Source organism: Lonchura striata, chromosome 3 (genome assembly GCF_046129695.1).
Source record: "Lonchura striata isolate bLonStr1 chromosome 3, bLonStr1.mat, whole genome shotgun sequence".
NCBI lineage: Eukaryota > Metazoa > Chordata > Aves > Passeriformes > Estrildidae > Lonchura > Lonchura striata.
In genome coordinates, this window is record NC_134605.1 from 57199675 (window position 1) to 57223850 (window position 24176).

Below are 24176 nucleotides of genomic sequence, written 5' to 3' on the forward strand. Positions count from 1 at the left end.
CCCTTTACACATTTGCCCACTGACAAAAGTCACAGTAACATCATTTTCTCTCCTGCCCACTTCTTCAAAACAAACTTTATCTACAGCATCCTCTGCCTAGTTTCTGGAGCTAATCATCCATACTGTGGCTCCAGTCCAGAATACTTAACTTTTTGCCAGCAGGCAAAGACCAAATCACAGAATCCCTTTGTCACTTTCATTCTGGTTTACTGCAATTCACAGTGTTTGAATATGAAAAGCATAATAAATGTTCTAATGTAAGGAATGAGCTGACTGGCTCCTCTGTGGTTTAACTGCTACGCATATGTCTTCTTCCTCCTCTCATCTCTCCAACACTTTTAAATCCATTCCCAGTGCTATTCCAAGGTTTTGGTCATGGTTTTCCAAACCCACGAAAAAATCAAGTTCAGCAGCTAATCACCATGTTACGTCTGCAAGGAAAGACAGTGTATTTTTTACCAAGTAACACCGGATATGAGGTCTAGAAGGGCATGTGACACAATATTTTCTCCTTCAAACTTTGTAGAGAACTTGAAAAGATGAGCCATACTCAACTTTTGGTCTGTGTCCAACCACATTGCAAGGCTCCTTACTTACTTAAAACAGCATATGCTGCTTCTATGCCAAGTGAAACAAAGAGGAAAACTCCCCACAGGGTCTTGTGGGAGGAGAAAGAGGGATCAAAACCTTAACTGACACTCCCCAAATACTCTTGTGAAGTATATGCTAAAAGCCCAAGCAGAAAGACATCCGCTTTAATTAGTGAAATGCATGTATTTCCTGCATGTATGCATTAACTCTGTACTGACCACAGTCGTTTCTCAGCCCAGCAAAAGCACTGTCTTGCAAACTCAAGTCATCTCAGTGCAGCTTGTAGAAAATTCCTTAGTACAATTACCATTGCTATTCCTCTTGCTGTAAAAATGAGCCACTGACGAGTGCTTTTGAAAATATTTTTTTCGCACGTTCTCTATCGTACACGCAGCTTTGCTCAAGACAAGGAATCACGCTGCGCTACAGAACGCTGGCAGAACACGACCCAGGGCCTCACGGTGCGGCACCGGGCGGCAGCGCCGCGCCGGGATGCGGCCGCGCCGGGATGCGGCCGCGCCGGGATGCGGCCGCGCCGGGATGCGGCCGCTCGCAGCCCGAGGGCGCCGCTTCCAGCAGGGCTCCCGCAGGTGGCACTCGCTGCTGCTTCACGGGAAGATAAAACTGAGTGCTTGCAGCCGAACCTGTCTCTCCTCCTGGTCAGTGTGTCGGGCGAGGGCTAGAAATCATCATGTGCTGTCGTGCCATCATTCGAGTCGGGATTTGGGGTTAGGCAGCCTCACAGCTAAGCTGCTGTGTCACCTTGTGCTTATTTCAAAACTCCCTATAACTAGAATGAACAGAATTATTTCGTAAAGCGCCGGGCATTTTTCAAATTACGTATACATACTGCTTCTCTCATGCCTTTGTACAGTGAAGTTAATCCCAGCAGCATTTCCAGGTCTTCATTAAAGTTAAAAACCCCACATGAACAAAGGGAAAAAAAAAATCCATCAAAAGATCATGTTTCACTTACATTCAGAAGGTCTGTCACTTCAGACACTTTCTTTTGAATCTAAGCTTGAGAAAACAGACAGACTTAGGTAAAGTGGCTCAGCACAGGACATGCCTGACATACACTGATGAAAACCAAGAAAAAGCAGGATAAGCAGGTCAGTCCCAAGATTATTTAGGGACTTAGAGGCAAGTCCCTGCATAGACCATTGAGAGTACAGCAGTAGCAAGTCATGGCTGCCAAGAACAGCTATCGTTATCACAAAATACTGTTGTCATCTATGCAAAGGAATCTGCTACTCAACAGCCATACAGTGAAGCACAAAATGTATTCTAAGCAAAGCATTTTCTGAGCAAATTGAGTCCCATGTAACGCGTTACATGTAGTTACTCTGCAAAAAACAACCAACAGCGTAGTTTTCTTTACTGACTCTTAGAAAGATAGAGATAAAATCTTTTAACTGAGTTTTCCTTACATTGCTTCCTGATTTCATTTTTTAGATAATAGTACTTCTACTGTTAAGTGCTAATTAGGGCCAGACAAAGAAAACTGAATTTGAAACAAACCTATTTAAAAATAAATCAAATGCCTCAACATAGACAAGAACTCACAGTTCAACATTTTCTTTATTACAAGAGCTGATTTCCAGCACCATTAATTTGTGATTCTTCACTAATGTGTATACCAAGTGAAGAAATAGCACAAAAAGCACTATGCACATACACGAGTTACAGTAATAAAGAGACTACAGGATTTTAGGATACAAGTCCTCACATTGAGAGATGGTGAGAACTCCGACAGTTGCCAGAAAAGAATACCTGAGTTTCTCCTCAACAAATTCTCTGACACTGTCAGAATTTACACAGAATTTATTTTCCTTTTACTACATCACAGTCTCTGAATGTTTGGTTTACAGCTGCACTTCTGCCTTGCTCACCATGCCCTCTTCCTGCTAAACACTCCAGGTAACTGTTCAGATTTTGTGGGAGAAAATAAAGTTTAAAGTTAGGTTGTTTTTTTTTTTTTTTAATCTACATTAGGTATTTTAACTGGTCACTAGCATTCCCTCTTCTTGCATCTTTCTCAAGAGGAATACAACTATAAATGCATTAGGTCTTGTATTTTGTTGAAGAAAGTCCAGATGAGGGCCATCAAGTTGATTAGAGGAATGGAGCACCTCTCCTAGGAGGAAAGGCTGAGACAATTGGGGTTCTCCAGCCTGGAGAAGAGAAGGCTTCAGGGTGACTTGACAGTGGCCTTCCAGTATGTGAAGCAGGCCTATGAGAAAGCTGGAGATGGACTTTTTGTACAAGATCATGTAGTGACAGGACAAGATACAATGGCTTCAAACTGAGAGGGAATAGGTTTAGATGAATTTATGACTGTGGGTAGTAAGGCAGTGGAAGGAGTTGCCCTGAAAAGTGGCAAATACCCCATTCCTGGAAGTGTTTAAGCCAGGTTAGATGGAGCTCTGAGCAACCTGGTCTTGTGCCCATGGCAGAGAGGCTGGAACTAGATGATCTTTAAGATCTCTTCCAACCAAAGCCATTCTATTATTTCATTTTAATGAACTGCAGAGCTTAAACCTCACAACCATTATTTTGCCTTAATAAATGAAGAAAACAATTCCAAAATATTCCACAGCTGGATGTGAACCTGTCAAACTTCTTCAGTAACAGAGATTGCTTTATAGTGCACATGCTTAAGAAAAGGAAACTGAAGAGGAAAGAACTTCAGCATTGTTTATTGCAGAATTACTCAAATTCCTTTCAAAGCTCTGAACTTTGCTACAATTAGGAGAGATGCTGATTTGCCTAATAAACATCAGAGAGATGCACACACACACAGAGTCCTTCCTTAGTCTTTTTCATATTCTGTCCCTCTTTAGTCTTTTTTATATTCAAGCTTCCAGTGCTCAGCAATTACAGTTTTAAAATTTCTGGTTAAAGACAAGGACTGCTGCTGCTGTCCCACACCACTCACAAATATTACAAAAAAAAACAAGCAAATGAGCAATAACCCAACTAGCATCCTAACATTCAGCTTTTATTCCCATTTCTCTTTTATACAAGCAAAAATAAGCAAAACAAACAAAAAGTCCTCCAGACTTGCATCTGGCATATATAGTAAAGAGCCCCTGGTACCTGCTTTTACAGGCTGCAAGCCTCCTCCAAATTGTATTTTCTATTAGAGAGCTATGTAGCATTTAAAAAGACACTTCTCTTTTTATGTGATGCTTGTGCTTGGGGGTATCACTAAACATCATCTTGGAAAAGACTACTGATGGGCAAATGCATCATTTTATGGAAGAAATAAAATTGAAACAGGCTGTGAGGAAATAAAGCTGTTGTTGGAGCCAAATTACAGCAATCAAGTCAAATAACAGTGAAAATAAACTATAACATGCAAAGTTTTAAATGAACTTGCATCCAGTCCTATGTGCTGGATAATTACAGTGATGGATAACATACCAATGAATCCCAATATGTCTGTAGAATTGGATCTAACAATGGTAGAAACAATCTTACCATGTCTGCAGGTATTTCACTCTCTGACACTTCCTTTTTGTATTTTTCATTTCTGTTCCAGGAAATTTCTTGACCCCCAACTAAACTTCACTAACTTTGTCACACTTACTCGTCAGAAAGAAGGAAAAAACCATGTCATCCTCTTACTAAGGACATCAGGCTGCGTCTGTTACACAGGGTAGTTTCTCTTTGAATCATAGGACTATGATAATAATGAAGGTTTTTCTGGGTCTTGCTTCATTTTAAATTAAAACTTTATAGCCCGCTTACAGAGAAATTCCTTATAGTCAAGGTCAGCAGAAAGCTACTGTCTATGGGAAGAACGAAATTTGTATGTATTTTAACTCTGTGTAGGGCCAAAGTCAAGGCGCCGAGATAGGGAATGACATCTTCCTTAACTCACATAACCAGTATGCAGTGTAAACCCTGACAACTTGACAGAGATAAGGTGCATCCAAAAGCAAATACTCCAAGAGTACAGAACAGCCCAGTGCTTTTCAAGGGTACAAATACAGAAAAGTGCAATTCAAAATCAGATGTTTCCAGGGTATTTCTTCTCTGCACTTAAACACATTTCTGAAAGCTCTCTCCCACCCCCCCAAAAAAACCCCACCAAAAACCACAAAATGCTGCTCTGCACCAAATTAAAATCACAAATTCATTCTCTCATGCACATATTATTTAAAAGCACTGCTGTTTTTTTCCAATTTGGCTAACAGCAGAGAAATTAGTATGCATCAAGTCCAATTAGGTTGCTACACCTCTTCTATAAAATACTTGTAATATGTTTGGATTCACTGCATATTTTCAAAGAAATAACTTCAGACCTCATTGTAGAAGAAAACCACAGGACTTCCAGAATAAGGATGTACTGATGAAAGACAAAAATGTCAACACTGTCCAGAAAGTCAATTTACTTTCTTAAAAATTCTCCTAAACAATGTTAATTCCAAGTAAAGAAGAGATAATGATATTTTCCCTTTCCAATGTAAACTTTTTTGGAGAGTTAAAGCGGGGGTGGGCGGGTGGGGGCAGTGAGGGGAGATACAAAGGAATGTTTGGTTTGGCATTGCTGACAAGGGGAATGTTTATGAAGGGGAAGCCTACTTAAAACCAGAATAATGGATAATTATTGCTTTATATGTAGATCCTTCATTAGTTTTGTCTCCATGACACATCGTGACACTGTTATATTTATAAGGAAAGACTCAGACACAAATTCACCATGAGAACAGGCTCCTACAAAGCCTATACAGCATTACTGCTGAAATGAGATGTTTAGACATGGACTTTATAATTATTAGACACAAGTAATATAAGTAATACTCAGTTGGCTTTTCCAGAAATTGTCATTTGAGTGGCTAGCCAAAGTAGAGCCATGCATAACTACTTAGGCATGCCCTCTGAAACACATTTGTTGAGGGAGTTTTACCCACAGCCATCAGAAGATGCACATCTAAATTTCTGACTGCAGTGAAGTATCATTAATAAAAATTTTGGGGTTTTGTTTTCATCACAGAGTATGCAACATTAGGAAAAAACACAGCAAATCACATAAAAGAGTCAACAGTTAAAGCTTTCTGAGCCCTGACATATTCCAAGCTCCAAATGCTGCTGACCCTGGCAGCCCCCCAGCCCTGGCTCAGGCAGCTAACTGCAGGACCCTTTCACGTTCCTTCAGCTTTTCCTTCTCCCTACTTTGCGAGTACATACATCTATGTGTATATTTGCATATATATTTATATACACACTGTGCACACATGTTAATAAAGAGGAAATTAATAACAGACAAGGTAACAGCATTGAGTACATTCCCTTGCAGTTTACCCAAATGAATGGCCTCATAAGTCAGATTGGGACATTTCCTGTAAAAACACTATTTATCAAGCCACTCCAGATTGCAACTGTTGAAGCATGGCCTGCAAACAACATGCTTTCTAGAGCCAAAGTCTGCAGATATCTACAGAACATTGTGACTAGTTGAGATGAAGAAACCAGAGCCCTCTTGCTGAATAATAGCTTTGTAAAGTATGTCCCCAGTTCAGAGTTCTCTAATTGCAGGCATAGTCCAACTGGCTTTTGTGGTCCTGAATTGCATATGCAGAGCACAGAGAAACTACAGCTTCAAATTACTTTAATGCTTAATCTCTGACAGAGCACATGCATTTATATAGTCATTAAATATGTTCATTATAAAGAATAAGGAATATTAGATGAAATAGGACTAGAAATTGAAAGGAAATTATTTCAGCATTTGTATTTAATCAGCACAAGACTAGAGTCTAGGAGACTAAAGCTGGTAAAAGAGAAACCACTCACAGTAACAATCTTTAACCTGCCAGAATTTCCAAAGGAATTTGAATGACCATTTTGACAGAAGCAAGTGACAAGCTGGTGAATGAACATTTCTTTTGGGTTAAACTGCTGTATTCTCTAGACATGGAAACTCCTTCTATTTAAATATATGAAGCCTCTTATCTCCACAGTTATTTCTCAAAAGAGCCAAATTTCTTAGTAAACACTGAATTGCCAAATGCAAACCTTCACTGGCCCCTGACCAAAGCGTCACTTCCATTCAGAAAAAAATCATGGGGAAAAAGTAGCATGACTTAAGAGTATTATAGTTGGAAGGTGATTTCCTTCAGATGAATGTTTTTCTCCTTTCTACATCTGTCTAAGAGATATGGTTTGATCAGTTGTTTGTAAGTAATTGTCGACAACTGCAAGGAGTCTGAGCCATTGTGCACTTTGTTACTTCATTCACCTTCTCAGAAAATAAAATAAATAACTTAGACTTTCAAACACAGAAACAAAGAAATACCTATTATGTGCTAAAATAACATAAAACCCAGCTATAGCAATACCACTGACAACTCCAGAAGAACTTATTTTTAAGAAAACAGCTTTATATTTCATTGGTCATTTGATCTAGTACTGGAAACCAACAAAAATAAGGACAGGGTGTGAGCAGGAATCTCTAAATAGGCTTGATTAAAGTAAATATTCAAAGGGATATTACTCAAGTCAGTACCAAGAGCTTCAGCCAGTTTCCAAAGCCTTTTGAATTCTCAGAGCTAAGCCCGGTGAATTCAGATGAAAGTTCCTTTTCTTCCGCTTTTAAGGGAAGAAATAAGTTATGTGAACTTTCTGCAAAACACCCCTCTGAGTTTAGTAACTGGGGAACAAACCTAAAATACTGCCAAGACACACAACTAGCCATTTACAAACCTTAATGTTTCATTCAAATATTAAGTACTGATCTAATGAAACAACACAGAGGTATTCCAATAATGCTGTTTCAAGTTATGTAATACTACCCTTAGCACATAAAAACCCCAGCTCCTCCATTCTTGCTGCCTAGCTCACATTTTGTCCTCTGAGGAACACAGGCACACAGAGTGCATACTAACACCAGGATCCCACTGAACCCAGCAAGAGGCACAGCAGAGCGAGGAAACCACCTGGTCCTGCCTCACTCTGAGATTATGCCAGCCTGTTCAGTGAGGCTACAGGAAAAAAAGTCCCTGTTGTATTTCAGACATGTGCTAAGAGCTATGTATAGTACCACAAAAAGCAGGGAACCACTCTATCTGATGAGCAAATGAGTTTCTGCAGCCCTCTAAGCCTTAGTGCATTTAGGCAAGAGGAGCAGGTGGAAGAAGCATTTGCTCCCTTTAAATTCGAAGACAGTTACTCAATCTCCTTATCCTGCCACTGCTCCCACAGCCTTGCATTATTCCCAGAGATACCACCAAGCTACTATCACTTTTCCCCAGTGGTTACCACTACGTGTTCACCCACCAGGGCATATCAATTTAACAAGTTCCAAGCCAGTTCCAAACCCTTCTGTTTCCTCTTTCCCAGTTCCAAACTCCTCCATTTTTCTCTACAAAACAAACAATCCAGAAATTCACTTTGAAATAAACAATAGCAATTCTGTAGAGCAAACTTACACAAGCAAGGAATTAAAAAAGTCTGGAGAGAAATGCTGACTGAGAAGATGTGCTCACATCAAATAAAATGTCACCCTTGATCTTCTCCACAGTGAAAACACACATGGGATTTCTGGACCAACCTTCAGATTCTCTGATGCTGAATAAATGCTGAAGTCACATTGCAGGGTTTCATCATCAGAAAAACTAAGGCTATTCTTAAATTAATGCATTAGATGTGCCCAAAAACGCTCCTGGCTGCAAAAGCAAGCTGGGACACAATAACACATCTGTGGTAATGAATAATCCTAGTCTCCAAAACAGGGTGCATAAAAGCCATCTCTCAAGTGATGGCTGAACTGCACTAGGGACTGAGCCATGCCTGGAGACTGTCTGTGGAGAAGGAGATTATTCCCAATATCACACCAGCAAACATGACCATCATAGGCCACCTTGTCCCAGGCCTGGGAATGCTCCTAGGCCCATCTGAATTTTAGACAGGTGTAATAACCTTACAGCACTCCTCTCTCAGGCCACCTATGCTCATAAATCTTTGCTGACACATAGTTTAGTATAATTTTTTTCTTAATCATTTCTTATTGCACACTTCAAAGATTTAAAGAACTCTGATTGGAGGCAGAGACAGAAAAACACGCTAGCATAAAAAGCAGAACAGGGAGAGAAGAAAAAAAAGACAACCATACTTTCTGCAGAGGAGAAAGTATAATTACATGCAATTGAGCTCTTCTTCCCTTATGCATATGCCACTGGGTCAGGGTTTGCTTCCACCTTTCAGACCTGACCTTTAAAACAGACCAGATGCAAACCTTTCAAATATTTTTTTTTGTCTCTATACTTTCAGAAATCTCTCTCTGCAACTTTCAGCTTCCGTGTATCCAACAAATGGTGGGTGCCTGCTTCCACTGTGTCAGAGCAAGAGACTTTTGCACAAGCAGAGTTCAGGGGCAGTCGCTCAGCTCTCTTGTAGCAAGCAAAGTCCTCTTTTGTCTTTTTCCAGAGTTAACTGTCAGCAAAATTTACACAGAAACTCAACTATTTGATTAATTAATTTGTTACAAAAGTTACTAGCTAAAACAAATTACATGTAACTACCAGTCTCAAATCTCTGAAGCTGAAGATTCAGCATATTTCTCTGAGGAAATAAGAGAACTGCTCCACTTTTCAAAGAAGCAACTACAAAAATATATTTTTCTTTTACCAATTCAAGCATGTATTAAAACTCAAATAGATAATAAAGTTCATTTCAACCACATACACTTTCTGTGAGCTTTTTTTGCAGTGTTGCTCTTTCATCTACCCTGCAAGAACTCCATCGATCTACTTTAACTGATGCATCAGAGTGCTTACTTAGCAAGATTATAAGAAAATACCAAATGAAAAAAAGATTATCAACCTTTTAGCTGCAATAAAGGAAAAGAAATCTCTTTGGAAGATCACTTGAACAAAAAATGCAGAGCCTGAAGAAAATGGCACATGGATCCCCCAGTGCCTGATTACTGCGTAGTGTTTTACATTCCTCTGGGATACTGGTGCCTCCCCCAAGAAGGCTGCACTCCACCTATTCCCAAGCCTGAACCTGCTACTGCAGACTGCAGGGAAAACCCTATATCCAAACTAACACTTCATATAGAGTATGAGATACACTTCAAAAATATTCTGCCCAATCATATCATAACACCATGGGCACTGTAATCTTGAAGATATCTACCATGAGCAGCATTTTTGGAAGTAGAGGTTTGTAATCCAACATTAGCATATAAGAATGATCAAGGAAAAATTGTTTACTTTTAGTGATAAAATCAATGGCAGGAAGCATGATACTATAGAGATATTAAGATATTTATTATGATGCCTACTTATAAATAGATATGTGTTTACATTATGTTTTCCACATACACAGAAAGAAGCATGTGTTTTTCTACCAGTACTGCCAGATTGTTTTAAGGAAAAACCCCCCAGCTACTAATCTAATTTCCAGCAGTCATGCAGCAGCTTATGTCACTCACCTTGAAGATTAATATCCAAGAAAGCAGGGAAGGAAATTACTTGTGCAGGGGAATTTCATGCCTCCCTCATTTACACAGTTATTCACGCTAGAGAATTTACTCAAATATCTTCATGTCTCATGAAGATATGGGTAAAACAAAATACGATTTGACAATCTCAAGAAATGTACACAGCTCTCATCGTAGTAAGGCTGTTACAGAGGTTCATGAGAATTAGAGTTTCATGCAGTTAAACTACATCTTGGGAAGCAATTTAGGTACATGGAATGAATAGCAACAGGGATGAAGAGCTGGAGACTCAGTTTATCACATATGCACTGTTGCACCATAGGAGATGAAACACAACAGCACTTGTGTGGGGCTCCTGCAGTCCCCAGAGTAAAAAGCATTTGGGTTTTTTGCCTCTCATCTCTCCTGGCTGGTGGGGGAATCAAATCAAGCTGTTCTCAGGAATGGAGAATAGTATTAAGCTTCAACCCTTGGAAGACAGTCCTCTCATTCACGCAAAAATTACCTAAATTTTACAGTTTCATCCGTCTTTTGTTTTCTTTTTCTTTGCTTAGTAACAATACAGAAATTAAGATTTGCCCAAGCATGTTACCACAGGCGTCACTCTGTCTCTTAAAGCCTGCTGGACATCAACAGCCAGCAGATGGTCATTACTCCAGATTCCCCACCCTCCATCATCATTAATTCAGGAGTAAACTAATTTCAATGGGCTAGCCCCAATTCATAAAGAACTCATTGTCCTGACCAAATTAATAGCTTTACATCTTGCATTACCAGATGTGCTTCAGAGACACAGTAACATTTTATATTTTAATGTGCTGTTTAAAGTCCACTTCGATGTCATTTCTCATAAATATTGCTGAAAGGCAAACACAGATCTATGAACCTATTCCCAAAATAAACACAGAAACTCTGTATTTTTGGTTTAGATCCTAGACAGATTTGGCACAAGCATTGCTCAATTATCCTGCAACCCACTTGATCAAAAGCTGTCTACTCTGATAGCATAGTCTTTTGCAAGGCTTTACTTCACCTTGAAGATTAATAAACACTGTCACAACCCGTAAAGAGACAGGGACTTACAGTGCCTATTACATAAATAACACTGTTTAGACCAATCATAATAATAATAGTGACAAATGGGACAAATAAAATTTAAAAGAATTTGGAGTAGGTCTTAAATTCACCAGCAAATTTTGATACATGTCAAATGAGAAATGAAAAAGAACAGAGGAAATCATTTGTCATGACTTGAGTCAATGTCATATCTGCCATTTTTCAGCAAGTTTGCATTAAAACAATGGAAGACTCTTTTCCATAGGAACAATTGGCAAAAATGAACATCAGTAGACTAGAATCAACTAGAAAGCCATCTTTCCCACGTAATGGAAAATAAAAAGTAGAATTTTGAAAGTAGCCATGTTCCTTGTGGGAAAGACGTAGAGATCATTGAAAGATTCTAATTCTAAAAGAAAGTATATTTAAAATAGACACAGAGCTTTCCAGTGAGTTAGTATTTACTTGAGTTTTAAGTTACATTGTTATTTTTCCATGGAATTGAAACAGGTTTTCTTACAACCCTATACCTGAAAAACTTCTCTTGCTGATAGTTTTGTTGAAAACTGCTTGTGTGAAATGTTCTGTTTTTAATAAATTGTTGTTTTCCAACAAAATATTTTTGGCTGAAAAATTCCTAACTGGCGTGACTTGTAAAATCTTTCCTTGAGTGTAACATTTCATCAAGTCCAATGCCTTTCCTTAGTTAAAAGGGTGCATTGTGTATTTTAAAAGATATCCACTCACTCTCACAGTGGCAAAAAAACAAGCAACATTTATGTTTAAACCTGGGATGCATGGAGAGCATTTTTCCAAAGAAATCTATTTCTACATAGAAGAAATAAATATAATAGCTACAATATTAGGATCTGTTCTATTCTACTTTGAAAACAGGATTAGAATCTACATCTCCAATAAGCCTTAATAAATATAATAATGAATAATATAATAAATATATTTTATATATATAAATATATATATATTATATATAATATTATATAATAAATATAATAAACCTCTATTTGATCACAATCAAAACATATAACTGTCTTTCCTAAGTATCTTTACATGTTTAAATTATGTGGTAAGCAAATATCATCCAGGTGGATTTATCCTGGAAGTGCAGTTTACAGCCATAACTGAAGGAAAGGAGTGAGAGCTGAAATGTCTGTGGTTTGACAAACATAATTCTGGGAGGGGACAAGGGAGAAAGGAAGAAAAATAAGCATTTTCTTATGAAAAGGAAAACAAAGGAAAAATTATGTCTCTTGTCAAATTCCATACTGGTATAATTTTTAATACAATAGAAACTCATTAATCAAGAACATAAGATCTTTTGATGTATTGCACTTCTGTAACTGAAGCTAAATATGCAAAGGTTGCGGGTTTTCAGGTATTAAATATTTTTTCAAATTCCTACATAACATAATTAATAAAAATATTTACTTTTACAAAGGGTCAAGTGGACAGAACATAATTCTCCCAGAAGGAAACCAGCTGTTCAGTTTCTTCAAAGCGATGTCCATATTGATAAAAAACAGTAGCTAATCTTTCTTTTAGAGGTTGAAGGTCTTGTTGAAGTTTCTTTTACTGAAGAGCTATGTATCAAGCTTTAGTGAATATCTGTCTCAATGGAAGAAGTACTTTTAATTTCTACTAGGATTTTGGCTTGTGTGTATATTCATCAATGCATATGTACCCAAAGAGCTGTCTGAAAATTTTGTAAACCAATTTATAGTCATGTTCCAGGTCACATGTTGCATCTTAAACTCATGATAAAAGAAGTTGCATCTGTTCTCAAAGCCAAGATTCCATAATAAAACCATCTTAGCAAACTCCTATAGAGTAATTTGAATAAATTAAGTCTCACAAATGTTAAGTGTTTCTCACAAGAAGTTCAAGTGGTGCAGAATAATCTATCAATGTAGTGCTCAGAATTGTAAAAAGCTCAAATTAACAATATATTATTTTTCTTAATAATGCATTCTTTATAAAGCTCACTATATTAAGAGAACCATAGAATGGAACTTAGAAAAACTTGAACAAATAAATTTTGAATGATTCTGTGGGTTTTTCCTGTATTACTTGGCTTTTACTATGATTAATATTTAGCTACACCATAATGCTTGCCAAGAGATGCAAGATAATTCTGAAATCCTATGGGGGTAGGCTAAATGTTTAAAAGGCTTCAGAGGCATGAACAGGGTCTCCATCTCACTCAGAAAGCAAAAGGATTACTTAGTTGCTTAAATTACTCTTAGATGAGTCTTTGGGGGAAAAAAACCAGTTTTATCATAGATAGAAGGAAACCCCATCCAATTTAAATTTAAATTTGGGGTTATGATACCTGCTTTTTTATCTTCTGAATTCTGTTCTGATCAAGGAATGACTAAAGGTTAACCTGGGACATTAACTGCAGCATGATTCACTTATGGCACCATGAATTTTGTGTTCAGCATGTGGGTATGCACCTACAGCACATAATGCGCTCCCACTTTTCCCATCTCTAGTGGCCAGGTGCATCTGTTATTTGAAAAACCTGTTTAACTTAAGGAAGGCTGTATGCTTCCAGATAAACAGCATCCTATGAAAATTGCCCATCTCAACATACCCTTTGTTAAGGGATCCTCTCCCAAGAGGACAGCGTCAAAACAGCTCTTGGGATTGCAAGTGACAAGAAAGGGCTGAAAAAAAACCCCAAATTTATCCAATAACCACCAAAAACCCCCAAGGACAAGGGCAGCACTAGGCAGTCCCTTGACTTGAGTTAACGAGCTGCATCCAAGCCCAACACAAACTGTCAGTTTAAGTACCAATGTGTTTAGGCTGTGCAAAAGCAGAGTACTGGCACCCTTCTTACAAGAAACAGTGCAATTCATTTCACATCTCTATAATACAAGAGGTAAAAAGAAAAAGTTGTGGAAAAATTATAGCTGGTGTGATGGAATGTACAAGCTGTGATACACTTTGCTACCAAAACTTACTTCACCTAGCTGCTTTACTGGCCTTCCTCAATCATTTCTACAGACATTTGTCTTCCCCACCATCAAGTCCCATTCTTCTCTCAGGCCAGACACTTACCAATAGCCCACCATTCATCTGCCTCCAGAACTTCTTTCCCTGTCATCTGTAAAGCCAAGTAAGGAGCTCCATACATGCCCAACTTTCTCTCTGGGAGAGCAGGAGCACACTCCAGAGCTCCCCAGTTTGTTTCACTTCTGAGAGCTATGCTGCAACACATCAAGCAGTAGATGCTCAAGCAGGAGCCAGACAATGGTATCACAGATTTGGAAAGGGCATCCTAGAAATTGTAGTGAAAGCTGTGTGAATGTTTCAGCTTTTGGGTCCTTGGTATGAATGCTATCTTATTTCTCCCCTTCCACAAAGGAAGCCATTTCCAGCTTGGTTTTGGAGTACTAAATCTACAATGCTATAAACTATGAAGACAGGACTCACATGCAACATACCCAAAGATTTTCTAAGATTTTGTGCGTGTGTGCGTGTGTGTGTGTGTGTGTAAAATACACTTGTTTGAAAAGCAAGTTATTTTCTTCCAGTGTGCAATTTGTTTTTCTGCTCTGGCTACACCTGTGATAAAGGAACACTGTTCCTGTACCCTCTCTATTAACTAATTCTGAACAGGACAAAAAAGAAAAACAACCAACCAACCAAAAAGAAAAAGAAAAAAAAAACAAGTAGTCTTCAAGAGAGTTTCACTGCTGTACAGGATGCTCACCAGAAAACAACAGATGTGCTATAATCACTTCTGCCCATTCATTTCCTTTCTGCCAGAAAGAAAGCAGCAGTCATCAATTAAGAATCCCTATCTACAGGACACAAAAGGAAGTATACACTTCTCCTTGGTCACTTGACTGCAACAATAGGAGATGGAAGTGGGAAAGGACTGACTACTCTGAGCAAGTGTGGCAGGGGAAAAGCAGATAGGTGTGAGTGAGCATGTTTCTTTGGATTTAAAAAAAAATAAAAATTTTTTGATCAACACTTTAATATGCAAATGTTTAAAAATTAAATCACATGGTCTACAAGTTATACAAAATCCTAATTATATAATTTCTGAATTTTTTTCAGACAATTCATTTACTCCTTTTCACAGCAGAAAATCCCAAACATGGGAACTGACAAGAGAATTAAGCAGCCTCTCTCTGGAAAAGCTGTTTTATCTATTAACAAAGGCTTTCTGAAACAGTCATCACAATTTTTATAAAAACATTAGTCTAAATGTACTAGGTACATAGAATTTCAATACATCACTGGCATAAATCATTTGCATTAGCATTTTTTAAGAAGTCTAGTCAGATCTGGGAATCCTTTCATTATAGATTACATTTGCTGGTGAGCTTCATTGCTCTGAAATAGAATGACAGCTTTCATAAAACTGCCAACAACAGAAAACCCTAGAGATGGGCTTTATATTATGTCTGTTCCACAACTGTAGTCAGCCACAAAGGGTTTGCAGGGAACTTATTAAAAATGTGAGCCTTAATTAAGGTATTAGGCCCTAATCTAGCATGCTAAATTAAACCCCAAATATTCCCATGGACATAATACAACTGCTCTAAGAGCTTGGTAGGCACTTCCCACAATAGGAAAGCTTTTACAGGCCTTCATATTGCAACTGAACCTTTGTTTTCACTCTGTACCTCTCATTCATTGCATACCAAAAATAGACCCAACTTACAGAAAAGCTCATACGTGGGCACAGGATCATTCCTCTCCACCCCCAAACAGATTTGCAAGCCTTCACACCACTAAAGGCATGACCTAAACAAAGCATTCAGTGATGCATAAATACTCAAGGAATTTTTTAATGTATTGAATTCTAGCATAAACACACTGCATATTTAAAGTCACATAGAATTGTCAGAATAAAGTATATTGATCTAACGTATGCTTCTGTGCTACAATATGTTATGATTTAATAGATGCTGAAGCCCATTTTAACCTTTCTAAATATATTCTGACCACCAACTTATTGAAACAATTAAAAACAAACAATATTGTTATATAAGTCAAATGGATAATCACAAAATAGAAACAAATTTCATAAAACATTTCCCCCCACCACCCCCAAAAGTTTCTCAGAATAAAAATATTCTTAGATGTTCCAGATTTAACCCTGACATGTAAAGCAAATTCAGCAAAATTACCAGTGGTTATTTGGTAAGATTCAACATCTGTGCCTCAAAGCTGTATCTGCCTAAACCATTAAGCTCCTATTTTTACGGAACACCAGTGCTCATATTCTGTGTTTCCTCCTTTTCCCACAAAATTAATTCCTTACAATATGCACTTTATCTAGTCCTTGAATGCCTTATCCCCTTAGTTGATATATTCCCACACACTCCAGTTTTGTTGACACAACAATTTGTTGAAGTACTTCACAGTGAATGCTTGTCTGCCAGGGATCCCAAAGAATCTTAGGAAATCCTCTGCATCTTAGGCCACAGGCACAATCCATGTTATCTCTGCTTTCAGAAAAGAGGTTATTTGAGTCTGCTGGTCTGGTTAGCTTTTCTGTTCATCATGAACACACAGTAAAACCACTGCAACTCAAAACCAAGGCCAAGCAGCACACATGAAATGAAATGGAGATCAGGGAAGGGGGAGAGTTAGTGCAAATAATTCACTCTAAGGTCACTAGGCAAATACTTTGCATGCATTTGGATATGCACAAACTTCAAGCTAAATAAATAAAATTATTTCCTGTGTGGGAATGTACAGCCCCTCCACACTTGCAGATGAAAAAAATATGCTAGTAATTAACTATCAGCAAATAACACAGAGAACTAGTGTACTGAATTTAGGTCATGCCAATTACTTTTCTCTAATGCATGTTAAAACATGTAACCTTATTCAAATCTTGCTATTTTTGAAAAAGGCTGAAGAGGAATTTCTGGTCTTTCCTCTTGCAGTCTCCACAAAACGTTTTTCTACTTCCAGAGACTGTTCTCCCTTGGATCCAAAGGAAAGCAAGATCTCACTAATGTTTGTCAGATGTAAACTTCAACCTAATGCTACACAGTCCTGCGAGTGTCTCTCTATTACAGTTATGCAATCTCAAAGCATTGGATTCTAAATAAAGCTGCCATTCTTCTAAAATTTCATAAACATTTGAACAAAATTGAATCATAAATACATACTACAAAATTATATTAGAAGCCCCACTATCAGTAAGGTAAACAAATAAACATTATTAATTAGTGGTCTAATATAGCATATTAGTATTCCCTCGACAGGTCACAGAAGCCAGAGGGGCAATTAACATAATGCACCTCTGTTTTTTTTTTTTTTTTTTTATTATAAACTTATCTATGTTACACTGGTTTCAACATTAGCACTGGAAGGAGTAAAGTAGATTACCTATAAGGCATCGAGTTTTTCCAAAGAGCAGTGTCTGAGTTGTTAGCCACTGAACGTCTGCTTTTTTCAGAGAGATGAAAAGATTCCTTTAGGTTGACACCAGGAATCTTTCTTGTTGGAGAGAAGGAGAAAGGGACCTTGCCTAAAGTGCTCTTATTTGATATTTTTCTGTAGAGTCTCCTTCCAGCCCTATTGTGAAGTTTTCTGGAATGTCAATTTGCTTCAGATAATCAAATGAGTGAAATCAGTTATTGCAATCAGGTTACATTTCCACGGCATGTAAATCTGCTTTTCATATGTTCCCAAGTTCCCTAGATGCTCCAAGACTGCCAGGCAGTGAGATTATATAAACAAAATAAAATTACTTTAAAAAATAAGCTAAAATGACATAGCTAACATAGGAAATCTCAGGAGACAAAAGTTGTCCTGGATCTCCCCACGCCCATAGGGAGACCATTGATTGTTTCTCCATGAAAGTGGCACTTTCTCTTCCAAAGAGAGAGAATCAAACAACCAATCAAAATTTCAGCTACAGATCTTCAGCAAAACCTCAGTTTCAGAAACAAAGGCTAACATTGAACAGCCAATCTCCCCTAACTGCTTAGGTGCCTCCCCAAAATTGAATTTAATTAGCATAAAACCCTAGTGTGCACATGAGGAACACCCTCTCCCCTGGCTAACCAACACACCAGGAGGCCCCTTCAGCACAGTGACCTACTGCGGGTTGGGATACTAAGTGGCCTCATAGGTAACCTGAGGCACATTCACCATATGTGAATGGTAATCTTCTCAGTCAGAGGTGCATCAAACACCATCTCATATTTAAAGTTAAAAAAAAAAAAAGTTAAAATAATAGTAAAAAAATTACCTGGTAGAGTACTCACCAAATATATTGCTGTTAGGCTGGGCAAAATGGAGTCACTTTTCCTCTCCTCCGTTGAGTCTCTGTCATTCTGCAGAAAGGAGGATGGAAATCATGGAATTAGAGAAAGGATAAAAGGGAGCTCAGCTGCACAGCCCAGCAGGGGTCTAGGCACACCTCGGTTTATTCTCCCTAAGTCACACTCACCGTACGTATGCCTCCCATTCTGTCCCAAAGAGCAGCTGAATAAAACATAGCACGGGCTGAATCCAGTTCAGACAAGCTAAGGAGTCAGATTTTGAATAGGAATTAGGCACTAATGTGATTCTGAAAATCCCATTAAGAACCTTTACCACCTCTGCCTACCTACATATCTTTAAAAATCTGGATCAGACAGCTTGCCTATGGTCGTGTTGTGTGCCTGTGCTGAAGCAAGGAAGTACTGCTGGGTTCCCAAGATCTAAACCCCAAGCGCTTCAGGCCACACCCCTTCTGGAAATTGTTAGAGATGATTTTCAACTTAATTATTTTTAATGCCTGGAAACCTCTATCCAAATGAGCCCTCACTTCCCTGGTAAGCAGCATCAGTGGCCTAAAAAGTACATCAGAGACATGGTCACTGCGATCTGGATGGTACCTCCATCAAATCTAGGTATTTTCACAAGGTCAACAGAGCATGATAAATAACCAAACAAAAAATAGTTCTTCTCCTACCACTTCACAAAACCCAGCTATTTAGATAGAATTGCAGTGCAGTTCTTTCTCACAAAATTTATTAGCCTGCTTTGAAGCCTAAAAATGGAGGATTTTGATTTAACAAGAGAAAGAACTCATTCCCTCTGCTAAACTTGTAACTCCTCCCAGCCTCAGCAGAATATCAACTGGAACTGAACACAGATACCTTTTCTATTATTTTCTTTTCTCTAAGACACTGCTTTACATTTCAATTTTCTAGAGTATCCAACATTAATTCACCTCTCTTTCTGTGCTATTTTTGTGACATGGACTGAGCCAAAGGTGACAGTGAAGAATCCACAGAAACTGAACATCAAATGTTCCTGTTCTGAACTTGCAAGAAACTATTTAATATCTTTCTTCATTTTTTTATATCATCATAAGGCCTGTTTATATACTTGAAGTGGAAACAGTGCACATTCAGCTGCAATTGATTTCCTGTATGGCAAAATACCTCAGGCATTCAGCTGGCTGGGAATACTGTGGAGGCCTCTTACCATCATCGTTTTTTTGAGGAAGCTCTGCCCAATGCTTGTTCTTATGCCAGAATAAATGAGAGACCCTGCTAAGCATCCAAGTTAATTTGGTCTAGCTGAACCAAATCATAACCAGGCAAAATTTTACATTTCAAAACCCATTTTAAAAATACTGGTCTATTTTTAACTTCAACAGTAATGCCACCAATTCAATCTTGCTAATGGGGCATAATGCTCATCTACAAATGAACAGATTTTTAAATACAAAAACTAATCCATCTGAAATTTTATTTTAATAAAATATCAATATATTTGCCTTCTCCATGCTCATTTTGTAGCAATAAATTAACAAATAATTTCACAGACTAAAAGAGTATATTTTTTCTTTTGATATCAATGAGTGACAACTACAGCAATAATTTTAGTTACTTCACTTAATTTTTCCTTTTAATAACTGAAGACACAGAGTAGTCTCCACTAACATTTCTAGGAATCTATAGAAGACTACATGAGTAGTCTCACCAAGTTCCTGTGATCAGACTGTAACAGCTGCAACATTCAAATGCCCAGCCACCTGACTGTACTTCAGATTGTAAATTAAGCAAAATAGAAATGCAAATTGACCTATAATTACCATCCTACTTTCCACTTATCATAGAAGTTTCCCTAGCCTTAAATCCTCCAGAGTCAAAGGACACAATTTCAACTGCTTGAGAACCCAGTATCTTAAAGAATCCTAGAATGACTGACAATAAACCATATATATATATATATATATATATATATATATATAAAATATACATTATATATAAATGAATGAAAATCAGGAAGCTAGATAACCCTGAAAAACCTGGAACTTTTTACTGGGGCTGTCTTGTTTGACAGTAGTTTCATCAATAACAGTTTCTTTATTCTAGGGTAAAATTATTTGCCAAAAGCTGAGATATTCTCTAACCCCCAGTGGATACAATGGCCTTTCAAACCCTGAGACAGGGTCTATAGTCACATCCAAATTGACTGAAGTACAAGCTCTACTATAGCTCACATTATAGAATAGGGCAATCTGTAAGGAAAATTAATTTCTCATCCTGTGAAATATTTTTCAGTAAAAGGATGGGTGCTTTACTTTATCCCTTAGGAGTCTTTGAGATTGTCTTTACCTCAGTTTTCCTTAAAAGTGTAAATGACACATAACCCTTGTGTCCTACACACTCTCTCAATGTGGTGAAAGCCAACATTATCACTTCAATCCAGTTATTGAGTTCCCTCAAATCATGGGGTCTGAGCTTTGAAATCTCTCCTTTTAAAAAATTTCCTTATCCTGTTTTAGCTAGGCTAAAAGACCACAGTAAGCCAGAGCCATCCAACTACTTGTAACTGTGTTCCACAAACTTACAGGTGGGAATTTGTTTCAATTTAAAATAGGATATCAAGATATTAATTCCCTTCATTAACATTCCTGATCTCACCTAGTCCTGAACCACAGCTTACATCCATACAACTCGATCCTTAAAACTTTGGTTATATTGTGTATTGGACATAATAAAATTGTAACAACACATACTGTAGCATTTTAAAACTAATACTCTTGCCAAACAATTCCACATACTGACCTTCTAAGAAAAGCTCAGAATAAAATTCTTTGTAGATGTTCCCATGTGGTAGACAGCAAACCATTGTGCAAGTTTAATCACCAGTGAGGAGGACTAAAGTAAAAATTTATTTGATATGACTTTTACTAAGCTACGTGCCAGTTCCTAAAGCCCAACTTTTCTGGTTGAGGAATGCAGTTTGCTGTTAGACGAAGGCCACATACTGTAGCACCTTCTCACTGCACGATATAACTGATTAACAGATGGAAAATATGCCACATCCCAAGCAAACGGATTTATTCCACATGCAATCAGCTGAGAGCTTTCCCAGACATATTAAGCTAATTTCATGGGCTAAGTTCATGCAGCACTCCTGGAGTTTCTGTCACTCTACCCATTCACAACAGTGAATGGTACAAAGGTGAGTTGCATGACAAGGTCAACAGATGAATGAATCTTTGCCAGAACTCCTCCAGACCATACCTGCTATGACCTCAAACTGTTCCCAGGAAAGAAGTCAGCATTGGGCAATTATGGGCATAGACAAGTAACTGTGATCCAGATACTGGAACTAATCACCCCCTGATATGACTCAATATTTATAATCAACAAATAAAAGCAACCCAGTACATTTTCCTGAAACCATCAGAAGATGGGCATCACTGATCCTCTATTAAATATTGAAAGAACTCTTTGTGCAACACTGATGTTGATTTAAAGAGCAAAAGGGAAAAAAACCCATAACATTAAGTGGGCAGACTCTTTATCGCTACAAGACAGCAGCAATGAAGAAGCATCCAGATTGCCCTAGCATCCAGACCCCTGTGGAAGCTCCAAGAGCTGCATGATGCACACAGCCAGGGTGGGCAGGTGCATCTGTCAGGTATGTATGTCAACACTGTCCCCTTGAGATGAAAGAGACCCACAAGCAACAGATATTTAGTGACAAAAGCTAATGACCAGCTTTTCTTCTGAAGAGAGCAAATGAGATAATAAAGGGTTTATTTTTTTTCAGAATTCTTCCTTGAAAAGCAGCCACAGCCCCTATCCTATCCAAACAGCATGCAGTGGTGTCTGGAAGAAAACCTTTCTCATCCATACCCTATCTGTGCATATTGCAGGTCCCAATCACATCAATGCTTCACCAAAACAACAGGGCAGGAAAAAAAAAAATCACCTATTCTCCTTTCTTTGACCTTGTGGGAGTCTGAGTCAGTACCTATTCAGTGCTTTGGATGAACAAACTGCTTTAAAGGGGCCTGAGGAATGCAAGAGCCAAATCTGTATTTCAGAACGAAGGTTTATCAGCAGGATCCTCTGCTGGAAGGTTGCAGAATGAATCTTTTCAATGTGGTTCCTTTTGGATCTGCAGTGTGCTTGGCAGCAGCAGGACAACCTAGGTCTAAGATGAAGAACACAAGTGATGCTGTCAGCGTGTACAGCCATGAGTGAGGAAGCACACCTGAGTTGGGAACACATTGCCAAGGAGAGCGCTGGTGCAGGTGAAGTGGCAAAGTGCAAACTGCAGAAACTGAGATCACCAGGATGAGTCAGCAGGAAGGTGATCAGCTCTAAAATCTGCCCAGCGCAGCCTGTGCCTTAGCAAACCACTCTGTCCTTCACACCAAGAGAAAAGTGCGGTTTTCTTAGTGCTCTGGCTTGCACTTCCCTCTGGCAGGCTTTAAGAAAATGGAAAACAATTCCTGAGAAGGTCTGCAGAAAACCTGTCCTTTCCCCCTGAGAAATTTGCCTAGCACTAACTCTCCTAGCACAGGTATCTCCAATACCAAATTAGGAACCATGTCATCTAAAGCAATGGAGGAGCACAAGCATGCCAAGATACTGCCCTATATATCAGAAAGAAACCTTGGAGATTAAATGGTCATTAATGCCCTCAGAAATTACTTACTTTCACATAATAACAGACCACAGTATTCTGGAGTGGCCTACTGGAACATCTACACTGTGTGAGGGAAGGCAAACTATCTCTCCAAATTCAATAATGTTTTATTGTTAAATATATCTCTATCTACCATTCAAATAGGCTGACTGCTCTACAAGCAACTGAAGGTGATGTGACAAGAACTGTGATGTCATCATTCAGACACTGAGGTGTGACTCCTCTCTGAGCAACCTCATGAGACATGTTATCAGGATAGTGAGAAGGCATTGGAAAGTAAACAGTGAGAAAGCTTCATAAGCACTTGAGTATGAAGCACGATCATCTTGGCAGCACCAATAATGCTTGTAAGCCAAACCCAAGTTTCTGCTATTAACTTGGTTTCAGTTTAAAACAATAAGTGGAAATCTCTGGGCATGCTGAAGTGATAAAGACTACTGGACGTGCAAATAAGTACTTCTTCATCTCACCTGTTTTCAAAATTATTTACAAAGAAGGAACTATCATTTTTGCCCCCATATTAGACATCAAGGACACAAAGCACTATGTTACTTTATACTGAAGCTCCTCAGATCAGTGGCAGCAGCAGAAAGCAAGCTGCTCTGTCTCTGCCTTTCTGAAATGTGTTGGGACCTCAGCTATGGAGCTGGACTCATTGGAGTAGGCAATGCAAATACAGAAAAAGAAACAAAGACACAAAGAAAACCCCCAAACAACACATTGTTTCTGGTATGTAGAAATAACAATGAAGCTGCAGCAGACAGTGTATCTAATCTTAGGGGACAAACATGAGAGTAAACATTTTCTAAATACTTCAACAAACCAGACTTTACAGGAGGTTAGGGATGAAAACTTGCTTGTGTTTACAGATAACTTTGCATAACACAAGGGGAATTATGGGAGAAAGTACAAGCACCAGAGCCTATGCACTAAATCTAGGAGCTAGAGACTCCTTATGTGGGCTAATTAAAAGTCAGAAGCCAACCTTGAAGCCCACACCTAGATGACAATGCTGGAAGATGTCAGCCATGACCATGAAAAGAAACTGGCTGTTACACTGTCCCAGATACTGCTCCTTATGATAACCCAAACAGCCATGTTCTTCCCAAGGTTTTATCTCCAATGGCTGTGA

The 24176-nt window shown here is 38.4% G+C and overlaps 1 protein-coding gene across 2 annotated transcripts in view; it reads right to left on the reverse strand.

The window, feature by feature from the left end:
• The window catches only part of PLEKHG1 (pleckstrin homology and RhoGEF domain containing G1), a 122122-nt gene that overhangs the window by 92845 nt on the left and 5101 nt on the right, over positions 1–24176 (reverse strand). For both annotated transcript variants that reach the window (XM_021540616.3, XM_021540612.3), the window contains exon 2: positions 18364–18432. The gene's annotated coding sequence lies outside the window, so the exon portion shown is untranslated. The remainder of the gene's footprint in view (positions 1–18363; positions 18433–24176) is intronic.